The sequence below is a fragment of the Schistocerca piceifrons genome, chromosome 3 (assembly GCF_021461385.2).
Source record: "Schistocerca piceifrons isolate TAMUIC-IGC-003096 chromosome 3, iqSchPice1.1, whole genome shotgun sequence".
Classification (NCBI taxonomy): domain Eukaryota; kingdom Metazoa; phylum Arthropoda; class Insecta; order Orthoptera; family Acrididae; genus Schistocerca; species Schistocerca piceifrons.
The window spans coordinates 935,553,081-935,573,725 of NC_060140.1; the positions used below are offsets into that span (position 1 = coordinate 935,553,081).

Here is a 20,645-nt window from a genome sequence, read left to right on the forward strand (position 1 = left end):
AACTCTTGCATTCATTTGTTCCAGTTTATGTGACAAACTCTTATGTTTTCATCACTTTTTTGGGAGTGATTATCACATCCAGAAGAAAACCTAAATCGGGCAAGGTAGAAGAATCTTTTTACCCATTCGCCAATTGTACAAGATAGGTGGGTCGACAACATATTCCTGTCATGTGACGCACATGCCGTCACCGGCCGGCCGGTGTGGCCGTACGGTTCTAGGCGCTTCAGTCTGGAACCGCGTGACCGCTACGGTCGCAGGTTCGAATCCTGCTTCGGGCATGGATGTGTCTGATGTCCTTAGGTTAGTTAGCTTTAAGTAGTTCCAAGTTCTAGGGGACTGATGACCATAGATGTTAAGTCCCATAGTGCTCAGAGCCATTTGAGCCATTTGAACATGCCGTCACCAGTGTCGTATAGAATACATCAGACGTGTTTTCCTGTGGAGGAATCGGTTGACCTATGACCTTGCGATCAAATGTTTTCGGTTCCCATTGGAGAGGCACGTCCTTTCGTCTACTAATCGCACGGTTTTCCGGTGCGGTCGTGAAACACACACACTAAACTTACTACAGTAAACAGAGACGTCAATGAACGAACGGACAGATCGTAACTTTGCGAAAATAAAGAAAGTAAAATTTTTACTCGAGGGAAGACTTGAACCAAGGACCTCTCGTTCCGCAGCTGCTCACGCTAACCACGAGACCACGGCGCTATTTAGCTCACAATTTCTTGATGTTGCGTATTTTGCGGATGGACTGCTCAGTTTGTATATTTTTATTATTTTTTTCATAGTTTCACACAACTTCTTCCTGTTTTCTCGATTGATCTGTGTTCAGTTTTCCACGGCCTATCTACTGTGCCAACTTATAACTAAATCTGAGGGTGGTGCGATGGGGAGGTTCCCTTGTCAGAGTAACACTTGCAACTTACGTCATCAATTATTTGCTACATGTATTCCAATCCCTGTCTTCCTCTACAACTTTCACCCTCTACAGCTCCCACCAGAACCGTGGAAGTCATTCCCTCATGTCTTAACATATGTCTCATCATCCTGTCCCTTCTCAGTGTTCGATTCTCTTCTGTTCCGATTTTTCCACAATCCATGATTCACTACTATACAGAGTGCGTTCCATAAGCAATGCGACCAGTTTTTTCTTTTTTTTTTTGTGCAACGGTGCACCACAGCGTGTTGTAACCGGCTGGGAGGAAGGATAATTGGTCCCCATTGCATCGATGGCAATCTAAGTGGTGCAATGTATACTGATCTCCTACGTAATGTTCTACTGATGTTACTACAAGATGTTTCACTGCATGACAGAATGGCGATGTACTTCCAACATGATGGATGTCCGGCACATAGCTCGCGTGCGGTTGAAACGGTATTGAATAGCATATTTCATGACAGCTGCATTGGTCGTCGCACTTTCACCGGATCTGACGTCCCCGGATTTCTTTCTGTGGGGAAGGTTGAAGAATATTTGCTATGATCCACCGACAACGCCTGCAAAATGCGTCAGCGCATTGTCAATACATGTGCGAACATTACGGAAGGCGAATTACTCGCTGTTGAGAGGAATGTCGTTACACTTATTTCCAAATGCATTGACGTTGACGGACGTCATTTTGAGCATTTATTGCATTAATGTGTTTACAGGTAACCACGCTGTAACAGCATGCGTTCTCAGAAATGGTAAGTTCACAAAGGTACATGTATCACATACGGACAACCGAAATAAAATGTTCAAACGTGCCTACGTTCTGTATTTTAATTACAAAAACCTACCTGTTACCAACTGTTCGTCTAAAATTGTGAGCCATGTGTTTGTGACTATTACAGCGCCATCTATAACAAAGCGAAAAAAGTGGTCCAACTAAAACAGTCATATTTTTTTACGCACAATACGTATATGTAATAAAAAATGAGGGTTCCTATTTAAAAAAACGCAGTTGATATCCGTTTGACCTATGGCAGCGCCATCTAGCGGGCCAACCATAGCGCCATCTGGTTTCCACCTTCAAGCTAGACAATTTACGTTCTTTGTAGTTTTTTTCGTTTGACATTTTTTTCGTGAAATATTTGGCCCGGTCACGAGCAATGGACCACCCTGTATAGTTATCTGGTCGTTCATCTATCTTTCCCTTTACGGAGACCAAGACATCGCCAGAGCGATGAAATTATTTCTGTTTCCTCTATGTAACTGACAAGACGTAATAACAATTTATTCCGCCATTACATACAAGGCAGCGCCATTGCAGTTTGACGCTCTGTTATGCTAAAATATTAATAGATAACGAAATGTATACTCAATATTGTGCTGTAAGAACAACTAAATAAATCGAAAGTAAATGACATTCCATATTTATCTCGCGTTTTCTGTATTATTGGTCAAACACATCTTAAGCTCCAGAGAAAAATCTACGATGCGTGCCTTGGCTACAGAATGAGAATCCCATCAAAATTACTTGAACTGGTTAGAAATTACATACGACGCACTGCTCAAGCTGTGGTAGTGTTAGGCTGCATTCGGCTCCTTGAAGGTTCCCCACTATGTACATTTATATCTCGTCTCAAGGCGACAAGGGTACCGGGAAGAATTCCCATTTACTTATACATAGCAAAAACAGCTCTACGTACACGTCGTTCGGCGAAGTGTCAATGATATTTTTAAACTAAACTAGTCCAACCTTTCCGGCTCGTGCAATCATCCAGAAATTATGATTCCATTTTGTTGGGCAGGTAGTATGCATCCTTGACAAGATGCAAGATGACAGGTTAAAAAAAAAAAGCGAGTTTCAAATATTATTACCTCGCAACTAATTCACAACAGAGCATATTTCTGTATGAATCTCTGCTTCAATATCACAGCTCTACGTAAGACGTGTCTCTCTCTTTCCTCCTAAGATATCCCCGCACACTCGCACTCCCGCACACTCGCACTGCCGCACACTCGCACTCCCACTCTGCCTCTCCCACTCTCTGTCTCTCTCTCTCACTCTGTCTCTCTCTCTCTCTCTCTCTCTCTCTCTCTCTCTCTCACTCTGTCTCTCTCTCACTCACACTCACTCTCACACTCACTCACACTCACTCACACTCACTCTCACACTCTCTCACACTCACTCTCTCTCACTCTCTCTCTCTCTGTGTGTGTGTGTGTGTGTGTGTGTGTGTGTGTGTGTGTGTGTGTGTGTGTGTGTGTGTTATCTTTGAAAAGAATGGAGAGGAGGTGAGTGATGCACTATGCAATGGGTGAAACGCGAGCAGTGAATCGTGAGGGGCATATCGCGCCGTGCCTATCGCAGCTCTGTCACGGGCAAGAACTGTTTCGAAGCCACTAGTATTCCGAGCAGTTCCTCGTTTTACGATGCGTCCCGCTGTTCTGCGAAGTGCGGGCTCGACTAGAACCTAACCTTATACTGCGCTGATTTTGAGTGCGTTGGGTGCACACGGTCCGGACTTTATAGTGAATGCATTTACGGCCAAGTGGCGGCGTATACTTTAATGTTTACCAAGCCGGCAGGCATTAAACGTAGCAGAGATCGAGCGAACGATCTTCATTGCACGAGTTTACCGTTTAATGAGCAGAGGGGAGAGAGGGAGAGAAACTGAGGGGAGATATTATTCCATCCCTACAGTCTAATCACGTGTGAGTTTAATAAGTCAAATACTATTTACTGGTGCTGAGAAACCAATTACGTTTCGGTTCCAGAATGGAAACATCCCCCAGGCTGTGGCTAAGCCATGTCTCCACAATATCCTTTCTTTCAGGAGTGCTAGTTCTGCAAGGTTCGCACGAGAGCTTCTGTAAAGTATGGAAGGTAGGAGACGAGATACTGGCAGAAGTAAAGCTATGAGGACGGGGCGTGAGTCCTGCTTGGGTAGCTCAGATGGTAGAGCACTTGCCCTCGAAAGGCAAAGGTCCCAAGTTCAAGTCTCGGTTCGGCACACAGTTTTAATCTGCCAGGAAGTTTCACGTTTCGGTTGTTCGAGAAACCGATTGCAAGAATGATGACAAAACATTTTTATTTCATCTAATCCACGGATGTCCAATCACGGAGGAAAAAAAAAAAAAAAAAAAAAAAAAAAAAAAAAAAAAAAAAAAAAAAAAAAAAAAAAAAGAAATCCGTAACATTCCGTTTATATAAAGTTACGATAAACTGCTTTCAATTTGAAACTCCAGCCACGCGATGCTTTCTCTCATCGGTCCATCCCGTGGTTTATTAATTTATTTACTTATTTTTTGGGATTTACTGTTAGTGTTACGTATATTATGTGCCGCCCAAAACTAATTGTCTTCTTCCAGTATGAGCCAGTGAACTAAAACGTTGCACACTCTTGATAAAACATTTAAATATTAACTCTAAATTAATATTTGTTAGCAGCCGACATGTCACCCATTCTTATCACTGCCTAATTACCGGTGTATACTCGTAAATTTTAAGAACAAAAGCAATTATCGTTCTGTGGTAGGAATGACTGTAAATTAGCCCAAAATTGAAGTAGATTGTGCTATGACAGCACATTTCTAGTTTTTATACACATTGCCTTCTTTGTTTTACGGCTTTTTTTTTCACAGTCGCACTGCTACAAGTCGCACTGCTACAAGTCGCACTGCTACAAGTCGCACTGCTACAAGTCGCACTGCTACAAGTCGCACTGCTACAAGTCGCACTGCTACAAGTCGCACTGCTACAAGTCGCACTGCTACAAGTCGCACTGCTACAAGTCGCACTGCTACAAGTCGCACTGCTACAAGTCGCACTGCTACAAGTCGCACTGCTACAAGTCGCACTGCTACAAGTCGCACTGCTACAAGTCGCACTGCTACAAGTCGCACTGCTACAAGTCGCACTTCTACAAGTGGCAAAATACTGTATTAATCTGTATAACTTCCGACTTTTTCTCTATAATTTGTACACTAATTTTGTATTTGTTAATAAAAAGGTTATTATAGCTGAAAGATAGCACATTTGGTCACTTAGCCCAGCCAGGCTAACACAACAATGTTATCACCCCTGTCATCGAGAAGCCAGATAATCTACCAAACGGTTGTCCGTGCGGTCCAACGCATTATAAAGAAAAAGATTTTAGAAATCAACATGATTCTTGAAGCAGACAAGAGATGGTTGGCTTCCTCGCCGCTTGGGTCACTAGTATCCCTTCAGCTGTAAGACGGTAAGAATTTTCACGGTATTGAGTAAACCGGCGATGACCAGAAAGTGACATCAGGGAAGTCCTGAAGGACCATATCGATCAGCTACTGAATGGATCAGCTGAAGAACGTAACACACAACCAGATAATCGAACCAAGAGCGAGGAGCCTGCTATCGCCGGGACAGAAGCAAAGATAGTCGTAAAATGAGTCCGTGAAGGAAAAACTCCAGGTGCAGATGAATTGAATGCGTACATGATAAAGGCAGCAAACGTTCAGGGATTACAACGGCTGCACAAAACTATCAATGCCGTATGGAAGACTAACACGACATGCTTACAAACTGGAGCAATGGTGTTTTAATTCCGAAGTTTAAGAAAGGCCGTACATGGAAGCCTATTAATTATAGAGGAATAACCTTGAAGAGCATGTGTCGAAAAATTTTAAATAAGATCATAGAGCGAAGATTGAGGGCGATCATCACAGAACCGCAGCTGGAAGAGGAACAGTACGGCTTCAAAAGTGACAGATCAACAGCGGATCTAATTTTCTGTATCCACATGCCGATGGACAAATACCGGGAGAAAGGCAAGAACCAGTAATTATGTTCCAAGGCGTAGAAAAGTGAGATGATTTTTGCAAGAGAGACGAGGGGTGAGAGCATTTGAGGAAAAGGAATGTTGCTGAATGAGTGGTAAGGAAAATTCACCTGCTTTAGCTGTCTACAAGTTAGGGAGGGGCGATGCTGATGGTTTCAGACCAAGAGTGGAGCTCAGCAATTCAGTGCACTGTGCCCGCTACTGTTCAGTACTGTTGAGGATGACATAATAAAGAAGGCCGAGAAAAGTTTTCGAACTTAATGCAATTACCTTTGCTTTTCATGTCATGATCTGGGGTGAAACAGGAAAGCCGAGACCTGACTCAAAATATGGGATTCCAGTTCCAGGAATGCAACCTCCACTCCGGCGAGGCCAAGTCAGTGGGGACGAAAACGTGGAACTCATACACCACAAGATAGTGTGTGCAGAGAGTTCTCTGTACCTCTGATATACAATCTCTAGGGATAATCTCATTAGATAGGAGGTTTCCTACAGAGTGCAGAAGGATTCTGAATTCTTCCAACAAGTGAGAACCCTATCATGAGACAACATGATTCCAGAAAAAGTAAAATCAGTATCCAGAATGAGATTTTCACTCTGCAGCGGAGTGTGCGCTCATATGAAACTTCCTGGAAGATTAAAACTGTGTGCCCGACCGAGACTCGAACTCGGGACCTTTGCCTTTCGCGGGCAAGTGCTCTACCATCTCAGCTACCCAAGTACGACTCACGCCCCGTCCTGACAGCTCTACTTCTGCCAGTACCTCGTCTCCTACCTTCCAAAATTTTCAGAAGCTCTCCTGCGGGTTCGAATCCCGGTCCGGCACACAGTTTTGTTCTGCCAGGACGTTTTAAAATCAGTGATGTTCAATAGCTACTTCATACCAGTACTGACCTACTCTCTCATAGGGTGCATCCTCGCAAAGGAGGAGTCATTAACAGTCTACGAATTAGAAATTAAATTCCTTAGATCAACCAACCAGAAGATCAAGTTAAGGATTGAAGTGAGGACGAATGCTACAGTCAAGATTTCCTGTTGAAACTGAAGCAGCACATCTACATTAGGGTGATGACGGCGTGTAATGAGGTAGGAATCTACAATAACGAGTTTCTCGCCACACCGCGAAAGCGCGACGGGTGTCTGCCGGCCGCCGTGTCATCCTCTGGCTTGCGGTGTCATTTGGATGAGGTATGGAGGGCGTGTGCTAATCACACTTCCCTCCCAGCGGTTCAGCAGATCTTCCAGAACGTAGTCGAGTAGATCCTCAATCGGCATCACGAGGCTGGGTGCACCGAGTACCAGTCCCCCCCACCGAGGAAAAATACACTACTGGCCATTAAAATTGCTACACCACGAAGATGACGTGCTATAGGCGCGAAATTTAACCGACAGGAAGAACATGCTGTGATATGCAAATGATTAGCTTTTCAGAGAATTCACACAAGGTTGGCGCCGGTGGCGGCACATACAACGTGCTGACATGAGGAAAGTTTCCAACCGATTTCTCATACACAAACAGCAGTTGACCGGCGTTGCTTGGTGAATCGTTGTTGTGATGCCTCGTGACTTTGATAAAAGTCGGATTGTAGCCTATCGCGATTGCGACGCTGCTGCTCGCGTTGGTCGAGATCCAATGACTGTTAGCAGAATATGGAATCGGTGGGTTCAGGAGGGTAAAACGGAACGCAGTGCTGGATCCCAACGGCCTCGTATCACTAGCAGTCGAGATGTCAGGCATCTTATCCGCATGCCTGTAACGGATCGTGCAGCCACATCTCGATCCCTGACTCAACAGACGGGGACGTTTGCAAGACAACAACCATCTGCATGAACAGTTCGACGACGTTTGCAGCAGCATGGACTATCAGCTCGGAGACCATGTCTGCGGTGCACGAATGGCAAAACGGCATTTTTTTCGGATGAACCCAGGTTCTGTTTGCAGCATCATGACGGCCGCATGCGTGTTTGGCGACATCGCGGTGAACGCACATTGGAAGCGTGTATTCGTCATCGCCATAATGGTGTATCACCCGGCGTGATGGTATGGGGTGCCATTGCTTACACGTCTCGGTCACCTGTTGTCGCATTGACGTCACTTTGAAAACAGCGGACATTACATTTCACATGCGTTACGACCCGTGGCTCTACCCTTCATTCGATCCCTGCGAAACCCTACATTTCAGCAGGATAATGCACGACCGCATGTTGCAGGTACTGTATGGGCCTCTCTGGATACAGAAAATGTTCGACTGCTGCTCTAGTCAGCACATTCTCCAGATCTCTCAACAATTGAAAACTTCTGGTCAATGTTGGCCGAGCATCTGGCTCGTCACAATACGCCAGTCACTACTCTTGACGAACTGTGGTATCGTGTTGAAGCTGCATGGGCAGCTGTACCTGTACACGCCATCCTAGCTCTGTTTGACTCAATTCCCAGGCGTATCAAGGCCGTTATTACGGCTGAAGGTGGTTGTTCTGGGTACTGATTTCTCAGGATCTATGCACCCAAATTGCGTGAAAATGTAATGACATGTCAGTTCTAGTATAATATATTTGTCCAATGAACACCCGTTTATGATCTGCATTTCTTCTTTGTGTACCAATTTTAATGGCCAGTAGTGTACTTGGCAGTACTGGGAATCGAACCCGGATCCCTGGCACGGCAGTCATCTACAATGACCACTCTGCTACGGAGGTGGACACTTACGAGAACTGCCCGAAAAAATTTGGAAAGTAAGTAGAAAGAAATCGGTCTCTTAGGAAGACCCAGAATGCATTGACTGCGCTTGATGAAGGATAACCTCGCTGCCAGAGGAAGAACAGTGGATGATGTTCTCCGTGACAGGTTGTACGTGGACAGAAGGAAGTGGAACAGGCTCATCTACACTGGAGCTGCCTGACGGATCACATCGGTAGGTGAGACTGCTCACCTCCTCCTCGACGACGGACTGCGCGATGGAGGCGAGCGACCTGCTGGCGCCGCTGCTGCTGCGGCAGCCGCCGCCCCGGCCGTGGCCGTGGCCGTGACAGTGGTCGTGGTCGTGCGCGCGCGGCCGCTGCTGGTGGTGGTGTCGGTGCTGGCGTGGGTGCAGCTGGAGGCTGGCGCTGGGCGAGCCCAGCGGCGGCGGCGACGAAGACGAGGACGCAGATGCGGAGGCAGAGGCAGAGGCAGAGGCGGAGGCCGCCGCCGCGGCCGCCATCTTGGCCGCCACCTCGCTGATCTCCTCGTAGATGTTCTCTTCCGTGCCGTAGCGCGTCGTGAAGGAGTGCCGGTCCTGCAACACCAGCACTCTGAAAATAGCTGCAGCTTCTAATGCCAAACTACGAGGGAACTGCGGCGGAGGCGGATTTGACTGAAGGACCAACACCTGGCAACCAGTCGCCAATACGCGCAACTAATGTGACGTGTGTGACAAGTTCTGTGAAGAGAGAGAGAGAGGGAAGGAGAGAGAGAGGGAAGGAGAGAGGGAGGGAAGGAGTGGGATGGATGGAGGGAGAGGGTGGGATGGATGGAGGGAGAGGGTGGGATGGATGGAGGGAGAGGGTGGGATGGATGGAGGGAGAGGGTGGGATGGATGGAGGGAGAGGGTGGGATGGATGGAGGGAGAGGGTGGGATGGATGGAGGGAGAGGGTGGGATGGATGGAAGGAGAGGGTGGGATGGATGGAGGGAGAGGGTGGGATGGATGGAGGGAGAGGGTGGGATGGATGGAGGGAGAGGGTGGGATGGATGGAGGGAGAGGGTGGGATGGATGGAGGGAGAGGGTGGGATGGAGGGAGAGGCTGGGATGGAGGGAGAGGGTGGGATGGAGGGAGAGGGTGGGATGGAGGGAGAGGGTGGGATGGAGGGAGAGGGTGGGATGGAGGGAGAGGGTGGGATGGAGGGAGAGGGTGGGGGGAGGGAGAGGGGGAGGGAGGGGGAGGAAGGTAGAGGTGGGAGGGAGAGGGGGAGGGAGAGGGGGAGGGAGGGAGGGGGAGGGAGGGAGAGGGAGGGAGAGAGAGGGAGGGAGAGAGAGAGGGAGGGAGACTTGTAACTAGTAATGTAGGGGCGAGCCACATATTGGGTCACCATATTTGCTTCTGAATTTGAACGATCGCAAAATTATCACTGTCCCTAGTTAATACTTGTGTCTGATTTACATCCTCCAGAATGAATTTCAATTGCTGAATACCCTGCGCCAGACCTAAACAAGAAAATGCTAAATAAGCTGTCAACACCCCAAGCAACATGCAGACAGATGCAAATATCTGGAGTGCTACGTGGTACAGTGCCCTTTGGTACACCACGTAACCCACCAACTGGTTTCTTATGTACACACTACTCTACGAATGACAGAAGGTAGCCACTCGACCTAATTCAGTGGGGCTAGAAATTTTCGTCCACAGTATTTGGTTGGTGACAGGTAATACACTGAATATGTAAATTTTGTAATCACCACACTATTCGCTTATGTTTTGTGTACACTTAGCATCACAAACATGAAAATGCATTGTACATACAGAGACGGCCTTTATCTACCTGACACAGACTCACGTGTAAACCGTTAACGTATACTATTTGCACTGGTGGTGCGACTAGAAAGGCTTTAAGACTGTAAGCCACATGTGTTGAGTAACTCACCCGAAGTTTTGAAATTCATAGTTTCTTTTCTATTGCTAGTTCATAGCTGTAGCACACAATTTGCAAATAAGATGACAAATAGAAAGTGAGTTTACTATTACTATCTTCCATTTTCATATAAATAACTAAAACAGTTACAGTAGCAAAGCAAAATAACATCAAAATCTCAGGCTTTAGTGTCAGATACACGACAAAAATACATTTCAAATTATAAAAACAGGAGACATCATTGGTCACTACACTACATCAACATTCAAAAGACAGTTATAGTTGGAACTGTAGTATTATGAGCAGGTGGATGATGACGATGAGGTTAAGTTTGAGGATGCAGATAATGGCCAAGAGTATCAAAAATATGGAGGGGTGAAAGTAAGGGGATAGAGAGAAAAATAAGAAGGGAGGGACCAAGCATACGAGGGGGCAGGACCAAAAGTATGAGAGGGCAGGGTGGGGAGGGCGCTAAGAGGGCAGGGTGGGGAGGGCGCTAAGAGGGCAGGGTGGGGAGGGCGCTAAGAGGGCAGGGTGGGGAGGGCGCTAAGAGGGCAGGGTGGGGAGGGCGCTAAGAGGGCAGGGTGGGGAGGGCGCTAAGAGGGCAGGGTGGGGAGGGCGCTAAGAGGGCAGGGTGGGGAGGGCGCTAAGAGGGCAGGGTGGGGAGGGCGCTAAGAGGGCAGGGTGGGGAGGGCGCTAAGAGGGCAGGGTGGGGAGGGCGCTAAGAGGGCAGGGTGGGGAGGGCGCTAAGAGGGCAGGGTGGGGAGGGCGCTAAGAGGGCAGGGTGGGGAGGGCGCTAAGAGGGCAGGGTGGGGAGGGCGCTAAGAGGGCAGGGTGGGGAGGGCGCTAAGAGGGCAGGGTTGGGAGGGCGCTAAGAGGGCAGGGTGGGGAGGGCAGTAACAGTGTAGGGGAAATGGTAAGAGGGTGGCGGAGAGAATACGACGGTGGCGGAGAGAATACGACGGTGGCTGTGAGAATACGACGGTGGCTGTGAGAATACGACGGTGGCTGTGAGAATACGGCGGTGGCTGTGAGAATACGGCGGTGGCTGTGAGAATACGGCGGTGGCTGTGAGAATACGGCGGTGGCTGTGAGAATAGTGTGAGGGCATGAGACTGGGGAGAAAGAGGATGATAAGAAAAATAAGAGGTTGAGGGGGAAAGATAAAAGGGTGGGAATAGATAGAATAGGTGGGAATAGTGGTAAGAGGTGGGAAGAAAGGATGAGAAACAATGATGGTAGTAGGAAAAGGAGGGGTGTGGGGTGCGAGAGGAAATAGTAGGGTAAGAGGAAAAGGAGGTTAAGGACTAAATAAAGAGGAGGAGGAGGAGGAAATGAAGCATGGTGGGGAAGGTTCACGACAGGGAATAAGTGAGGAGAAGGCATAAAAGGTGGAGGGCGGGATTTCTGAGTCGTCGTTACCTGTGGCGTGTGCAGAACGCGTGCGTTGCAGTCTGGCTCGTAGTAGGCGTAGGAGTACTCCTCGGGGGTGGGCGACGGCGTCCTGGGAGGCGGCGGCGGCGGCTGCGAGTGCCGCGGGCCGGGCGTGGGCGCCGACGTGGGGGTGGGGGCGGCGTCGTCACGAGGGGGTGGAGGGTAGGGCGGCGGCGGGGGGAACTGCAGGAAGGGCCGCCGCGCGGGGGGCCGCGGGGGCGGCGGGGATCCGTAGCGCGCAGGCGCGAGGGCGGCGGGCAGCAGCGGCGGCGGCGGCGGGGGCGGCTGGCCTCGCCGCGGGCGGCACGCGGCCGCCTCCAGCTCCGGTGACGTCTCCATGCCGCATCGCACTGCAACAGCGCAAACCACAATCTGCTGAAATGTCTGTTAACTGGGAAAGCAGCTGGCACGCACTGTCTCTCTGACAGGACACTCGGAAAATGCAGTCAGTCAACAACCCACTCGTGCAGCCAACCCCGGTATATTGCTAAAGCGTGTAGATCCAACGACTACGGAAGTAATCTTTAGAGGCGCAGTTGCCTCTTGACCTCACAAGGTAACCTCCCCATCGCACCCCCCTCAGATTTAGTTATAACTTGGCACAGTGGATAGGCCTTGAAAAACTGAACACAGATCAATCGAGAAAACAGGAAGAAGTTGTGTTGAACTATGAAAAAATTAAGCAAAATATACAAACTGAGCAGTCCATGTGCAAGCTAGGCAACATCAAGGAGAGCGTGAACTTACAAGCGCCGTGGTCCCGTGGTCAGCGTGAGCAGCTGTGGAACGATAGGTCCTTGGTTCAAGTCTTCCCTCAAGTGAAAATTTTACTTTCTTTATTTTCGCAAAGTTACGATCTGTCCGTTCGTTCATTGACGTCTCTGTTCACTGTAATAAGTTTAGTGTCTGTGTTTTGCGACCGCACCGCAAAACCGTGCGATTCGTAGACGAAAGAACGTGCCTCTCCAATGGGAACCGAAAACATTTGATCGCAAGGTCATAGGTCAACCGATTCCTCCACAGGAAAACTCGTCTGATGTATTCTATACGCCACTGGTGACGGCATGTGCGTCACATGACAGGAATATGTTGTCGACCCACAAAACTTGCACACTTGGCGAATGGGTAAAAAGATTCTTCTACCTTGCCCGATTTAGGTTCTCTTATGGATGTGATAATCACTCCCATAAAAGTGATGAAAACTTAAGAGTTTGTCTCATAAACTGCAACAAATGAATGCATCAGTTTCACAGTCGCACAGTTTTCCCTGTGCTCCCTCAAAACATATGTTTTTTACGTTTTCAAATGTTTCCGTGTGTAGACCGTCAAATCCTGCATATGTCCAAGCAAATCTGAACATGTCTTGGAATTTTGGAGAGCGAAGTTGATTATGTGTGAGTGCCTGAAGTTTGATAATTGTCTGAAAATAAAAAATTAAACTTTTCACTCGAGGCAAGACTTGAACCAAGGACCTCTCGTTCCGTAGCTGCTCACGCTAACCACGAGACCACGGCGCTCCTAAGTTCACGCTCTCCTTGATGTTGCCTAGCTTGCACATGGACTGCTCAGTTTGTATATTTTGCTTAATTTTTTCGTAGTTCCACACAACTTCTTCCTGTTTTCTCGATTGATCTGTGTTTAGTTTTTCGAGGCCTGTCCACTGTGCCAACTTATAACTAAATCTGAGGGGAGTGCGATGGGGAGGTTCCCTCGTCAGAATATATCTCCCGTATTTGAAGACGAAACGTCAGACAAAAATTTTATGTACAGACCATGGCCTTCCAAACCGGAAGTTTCAAGTGAAACCAACAGTGCGGTTCACAGGTTTGTATGAACCACGAGACAGTGTGAAGGAGATAAGCGAGAAATACACTACAACTCTTACGTATCACCCCTGTAGGGGGTAATTACAGAACTCAATGCGCGAACAGAACGAAAAAAGGAACACAGTGGTGGTGCGGGAAGTAGGCTCCGCCATGTACTTCCCAATGGTTTCCAGAGTATAGATTTAAGACTAACATAATGACGACGATGTCGTGTGACCAGGGCCTCCCATCGGGTAGACCGTTCGCCGTGTGCAAGTCTTTCGAGTTGAAGCCACTTCGGCGACTTGCGCGTCGATGGGGATGAAATGATGATGATTAAGACGACACAACACCCAGTCCCTGAGCGGAGAAAATCTCCGACCCAGCCGGGACATTCTATCGCGCTCACCACTGAGCTACCAGGGAGGGACGGGGGGGGGGGGGGGGGAGGCGGCGGACAGTAATATAGTGAGAAACACATGTTGTAGCATACTGTAATTTACCACGTGCAGACATTGAGCTTCTTACATTACAGGGTTTTGTGTACTGTTGACCGCACAGCCAGAATAATAAAACATTTAAAAACCGTAATGCATTTTGAATGCCAGAAATTTGTGAAATACAGGGCGATTCAAAAAGAATACCACAACTTTAGGAATTTAAAACTCTGCAACGACAAAAGGCAGAGCTAAGCACTATCTGTCGGCGAATTAACGGAGCTATAAAGTTTCATTTAGTTGTACATTTGTTCGCTTGAGGCGCTGTTGACTAGGCGTCAGCGTCAGTTGATGCTAAGATGGCGACCGCTCAACAGAAAGCTTTTTGTGTTATTGAGTACGGCAGAAGTGAATCGACGACAGTTGTTCAGCGTGCATTTCGAACGAAGTATGTTGTTAAACATCCTGATAGGTGCTGTATTAAAAGTTGGTTTAAACAGTTTACAGAGAATGGGTGTTTGTGCAAAGGGAAAAGTTCTGGACGGCTGATGAAAATGTAGCACGCATCCAGCAAGCATTTGTTCGCAGCCCAGGAAAATCGACTCGCAGAGCTAGCAGAGAGCTGCAAATTCCGTAATTTCAGCAGGATGGAGCGCCACCACATTGGCACTTATCTGTCCGTAACTACCTGAACGTCAACTACCCGAGGCGATGGATCGGCCGCCAAGCAGCCCGTGACAGAGCACTTCATCACTGGCCTCCAAGAAGCCCTGATCTTACCCCCCTGCGATTTTTTCTTATGCGGGTATGTCAAGGATATGGTGTTTAGGCCACCTCTCCCAGCCACCATTGATGATTTGAAACGAGAAATAACAGCAGCTATCCAAACTGTTACGCCTGATATGCTACAGAGAGTGTGGAACGAGTTGGAGTATCGGGTTGATATTGCTCGAGTGTCTGGAGGGGGCCATATTGAACATCTATGAACTTGTTTTTGAGTGAAAAAAAACCTTTTTAAATACTCTTTGTAATGATGTATAACAGAAGGTTATATTACGTTTCTTTCATTAAATACACATTTTTAAAGTTGTGGTATTCTTTTTGAATCACCCTGTATATCATCATTTTGGACGAGGCTGTGAGTTGGTACTCAGCAGCGCAGGTCGCGGGAGGCCCATGGCATCGTTCCGCTGGAGCAGTGTTGGCGTCGCAATCACGAATGGAAGAAAGTTAAGTACGTCTTGAAACGGTGACTTTTCTTGACCCAACCACCCGTATACGTTTTAATAAATCATAATTTACCGCAAAAACTAGCAAATAACTGAACAGCTCCATTACCCAATACAGGGTAAAAAGTAAACAGTAACTTATTTGTGAGTTACATTATCCCCTAAAAAGCCTAGAGTAAACAGTTGCTTGTACGTGAAGATTTTGAAGTCAGCAGAGTCGGTCAGCGTTATAAACAGGTTTCTGGAGGGTGGTTTGAGACCTACGTGTTGCCACGCTTCGTTTACTGCTGACCGCGTACTACAGTCTCGGATAGCGTAAAGCCAGGGTGAACAGACATCTGGTGGCGCATTCTGTGGTGTTCAGCGATGAGTCTCTCATCTGTTTGTGGCGGTCAAATGGTTCAAATGGCTCTGAGCACTATACGACTTAACGTCGGAGGTCATCAGTCGCCTAGAACTTAGAACTACTTAAACCTAACTAACCTAAGGACAACACACACATCCATGCCCGAGGTAGGATTCGAACCTACGACCGTAGCAGTCGCTCGGCTCCAGACTGTAGCGCCCAGAAGCGCACGGCCACTCCGGCCGGCTGTGGCGGTCAGATCGACGCCAGGGCGTCCGTAGACAGCCTGTTGGGAGTTAACAAAGCAGCTCAAACTAGTGGCTTCATTGTGTAGGGAAGGATTGGTAATTGCTGAAGGGAGGATCAATGGTCGCTAGCGTGGCAAGTATGATAAACCCTGTTGTCAGACTTCGACGACCCATGTGCCGTATGATATAATGCAGCAGCATAATGCCAGAGATCAACACTACTGTTCGAACCACAGACACAGCCATCTACATCTACAATACTCTGCGATTCACAATTAACTTTCTGGCAGAGGGTTCATCGAACCATCTTCGAGCTGTTCCTCTACTGAAACTTCCTGGCAGATTAAAACTGTGTGCCAGACCGACACTCGAACTCGGGACCGAGTTGGAATCTCAGTCCGGCACACAGTTTTGATCTGCCAGGAAGTTTCATAGCAGCGCACACTCCGCTGCAGAGTGAAAATCTCATTGTGTTCCTCTAGTGTTCCACTTTCGGACGGAGAGAGCTCCGATTCCTCTTGCTTTACCATGATCATCATTTCTCCCTATGTGGGTGGGCACCAACAGAATATTTTCGCAATTGGATGAGGAAGTCGGTGATTGAAAGTTCATGAGAAGATCCTGCCACAATGAAAAACGCATTCGTTTCACAACGAGCTGCTCTGCTTTGAACTTTTTCGATGTCCACCATCACTCCCATCTGACGGGGATCCAACACCGCAATGAAATACTCCAAAAGAAAACGTACAAGCTTGGTGTAAGCGCTCTCCTTAGTAGGCCTGTTGCACTTTCTAAGTGTTCTACGAAAAACATAGTCTTTCGTTTGCTTTACCCAAAACATTATAAACGTGTCCGTTCCAATTTAAGTTATTCGTAATTGTAATCTCTAAGTATTTAGTTCAATTTACAGCCTTCAGAGTCCGCAGCTCGTGATCATGCGGTAGCGTTCTCGCTTCCCACGCCCGGGTTCCCGGGTTCGATTCCCGGCGGGGTCAGGGATTTTCTATGCCCCGTGATGACTTGGTGTTGTGTGATGTTCTTAGGTTAGTTAGGTTTAAGTAGTTCTAAGTTCTAGGGGACTGATGACCATATATGTTAAGTCCCATAGTGCTCAGAGCCATTTGAACCATGGTTGGTTGGTTGGTTGTTTGGGGAAGGAGACCAGACAGCGTGGTCATCGGTCTCATCGGATTAGGGAAGGAAGTCGGCCGTGCCCTTTCAGAGGAACCATCCCGGCATTTGCCTGAAATGATTTAGGGAAATCACGGAAAACCTAAATCAGGATGGCCGGACGCGGGATTGAACCGTCGTCCTCCCGAATGCGAGTCCAGTGTCTAACCACTGCGCCACCTCGCTCGGTTTTGAACCATGTGAACAGCCTTCAGATTCGTGTGATTTACCGTGTAACCGACTGATTTCTTTTAGTACTCATGTGGATGAATTCACACTTTTCATTTTTAGAGTCAAATGCCACATTCACACCTTACAGACATATTGTTAAAATCATTTTTCAAGTTTTTCTAATCATCTGCGATTTTACGAGACGGTGAATGACTGCATCACCCACAAACAATCTAAGACGGCTGGTCAGATTGACCTCTATGTCGTTTATGTACGTAGATTAGGAACAGCAGAGGGACTTCCTTGGATAATGCCAGATGTTACTTCTGTTTCACTCGATGACTTTCCGTAAATTAGTACAAACTGTGACAGTCCTGACAGGTAATCACTAATCCAGTCGCAAAACCGAGGCTATACTTCGTAAGCATGCAATTTGATTGGACGACGCTAGTGAAGAACGGCATAGAAACCTAAAAACATGGAACCAATTTGACGTCCACTGTCGGTAGTACTCATGTCTTTGTGAGAATAAAGGGCTAGCTGTGTTTCGCAAGAACGATTTTTCTGAAACCATGCAGACTATTTGTCAAAAATCGTTTTCCTCGAGATAATTTATAATGTTCGAACACAGTATAGGTTTCAAAATCGTATTGAAAATCGACGTTTGTGATACGGGCATGTAATTCAGTGGATTACTCCTATTGCCTTTCTTCGGTATTGATGTAACTTGCGCAACTTTCCAGTCTTTAGGTATGGGTCTTTCGAGGATCGATTGGCTGTATAAGACTGCTAAGAATGGAGCTATTGTATCAGCATACTCTGAAAGCAACGTGCCTTTATTAAGTGATTTAAGCTGCTTCGCTATACCGAGGATACCTACATCCAAGTTATGTGAAGTGTACAAATTCTTCAATGGTGTACCTGGTCTCTTCATTTGTCACCCTCAGAGCGTATCTTCTACGTGATGGGTACAATTTCATTCTGTGATAGGAACAATTTCATACCAGTCTCCCGCCTGCAAGCTTCATGAACTCACACAGCATGTGTTTGAGGTAAGGCAAGAAATTTCTCAAGATGACGTTTGGAGACTTTGTTTCCATGTTGTAGTGAATTCAAGAATGCAGAGATTCATTTGCGGATAATGCAGCACGCTTCTTGGCGATGAATAACCGAGCTGGTTATTTCTTCACTGATATTCCTTCAATGTCGTCCGCTGCAATACGAATCACGTACAATTTTGACTTGCAGGCCGACTGCTTTCTCATCCGTCTTGTTTTCAAAAGCTGTGTCTATTTACCTATTTCACTGCGTCGTTATTTTTATTTAAAAAGATTTCATTCGTACTGCTCCGACTACCCCACCCTCTGCTGCAACCGCCCCTCCTATTCCTCCAGTGTGTCCGGAGCACTCAGACTGACGAAACAACTCCTGTTGTGGAACTGTCATAATTTTGTTGTCACGTATTACACTTATACGGGATTTTATATACATTTTACTTTGACGAGTTTAACGGTCCAGTTTACATACTTTATCTTTATTAATTTCACATATAAAACTAGGAAAACAATTTTAAACTGTTGCCCGAGTGATGGGAGAAGCGTGAAAAGTGGGAGAAAACCCTGTTATTAATAATTTTAGAAAAAATTTGTTTTATGTTAAGAACGTCCGAGCAGCCATCTATCTTCTGGGAGATTTAGTAGCCGGGAAACTGTTGTAAAAGCGGTGGAGGCGCAGAACAATTGTCTTAAGAGGCACAGCAGACGTTGGCATCGCAGATACAAGAAAATTAAATATTAGTCAGTCACTGCTTTCGTTCTGGACTGACCGAGATATATACAGCGTTATTACAAATGATTGAAGCCATTTCACAGCTCTACAATAACTTTATTATATGAGATATTTTCACAATGCTTTGCACACACATACAAAAACTCAAAAAGTTTTTTTAGGCATTCACAAATGTTCGATATGTGCCCCTTTAGTGATTCGGCAGACATCAAGCCGATAATCAAGTTCCCCCCCCACACTCGGCGCAGCATGTCCCCATCAATAAGTTCGAAAGCATCGTTGATGCGAGCTCGCAGTTCTGGCACGTTTCTTGGTAGAGGAGGTTTAAACACAATCTTTCACATAACCTCACAGAAAGAAATCGCATGGGGTTAAGTCGGGAGAGCGTGGAGGCCATGACATGAATTGCTGATCATGATCTCCACCACGATCGATCCATCGGTCTTCCAATCTCCTGTTTAAGAAATGCCGAACATCATGATGGAAGTGCGGTGGAGCACCATCCTATGGTACGTTTAGCTCCCTCCTTGCTTTATTCGTCGACTTCCGCGGGCTACGCGTGAAACTTGCCCACACGCGTTCAACCGTTTCTTCGCTCACTGCAGGCCGACCCGTTTTTCCCCTTACAGAGGCTTCCAGAAGCTTCAAACTGCGCATACCATCGCCGAATGGAGTTAGCAGTTGGTGGATCTTTGTTGAACTTCGTCCTGAAGTGTCGTTGCACTGTTATGACTGACTGATGTGAGTGCATTTCAAGCACGACATACGCTTTCTCGGCTCCTGTCGCCATTTTGTCTCACTGCGCTCTCGAGCGCTCTGGCGGCAGAATCCTGAAGTGCGGCTTCAGCCGAACAAAACTTTATGAGTTTTTCTACGTATCTGTAGTGTGTCGTGACCATATGTCAATGAATGGAGCTACAGTGAATTTATGAAATCGCTTCAATCATTTGTAATAGCCCTGTGTATATATATATATGTATATATGCGCCACACCTACATCAATTATAACTGTTTTCCTTTTAAAAGGCTGTTAGGGAGTCATTAATACTGACGCAGTGTTTTGTTCTCAGTAGTCAGTCGTTACCTTAACAAAATGAACCAAACTGGAAGACTTATTTTCAGTCCGTTTAAGCAGTGTGCAGTTTTAAACCTGCCACATGAAGCTAAGACCATTATACTGTATACTCTATGTCATGTCATTTATGTGCGGGTGCTGAAACGTATGCCTCCGAGTTTTTTTTATATGAAAAAACCATTTTCAAATAAAACAAACGTTACTAACATTATAGGGGTGTTCAGAAGACTCTCTGCAGGGCCGTATGATTGTTAGCCGCGCGTGCCGTATGTCGCAGTAAATATACCGAAATGAAACTCAATGCTGGCTGGGTGACCGGGCGGTTCTAGGCGCTACAGTCCGGAATCGCGCGACCGCTACGATCGCAGGTTCGAATTCTGCCTCGGGCATGGATGTGTGTGATGTCCTTAGGTTAGTTAGGATTAAGTAGTTATAAGTTCCAGGGGGATTGATGACCTCAGAAGTTAAGCCCCATAGTGCTCAGAGCCATTTGAACTATTTTTGAAACTCAGTGAAATGCAAGTTACTAATTTATTGAATGTTCATTTTTACTCACAAATTTTCACATTAAATATTGAAAGTG

At 46.8% G+C, this 20,645-nt stretch overlaps 1 long non-coding RNA gene across 1 annotated transcript in view; it reads right to left on the reverse strand.

Moving 5' to 3' along the window:
• Positions 1-12,071: 12,071 nt before the first annotated feature.
• The window catches only part of LOC124789743, a 463,807-nt gene continuing 455,233 nt past the window's right edge, over positions 12,072-20,645 (reverse strand). Inside the window, exon 4 of the long non-coding RNA XR_007016160.1 lies at positions 12,072-12,143. This is a non-coding gene — a long non-coding RNA (uncharacterized LOC124789743). The remainder of the gene's footprint in view (positions 12,144-20,645) is intronic.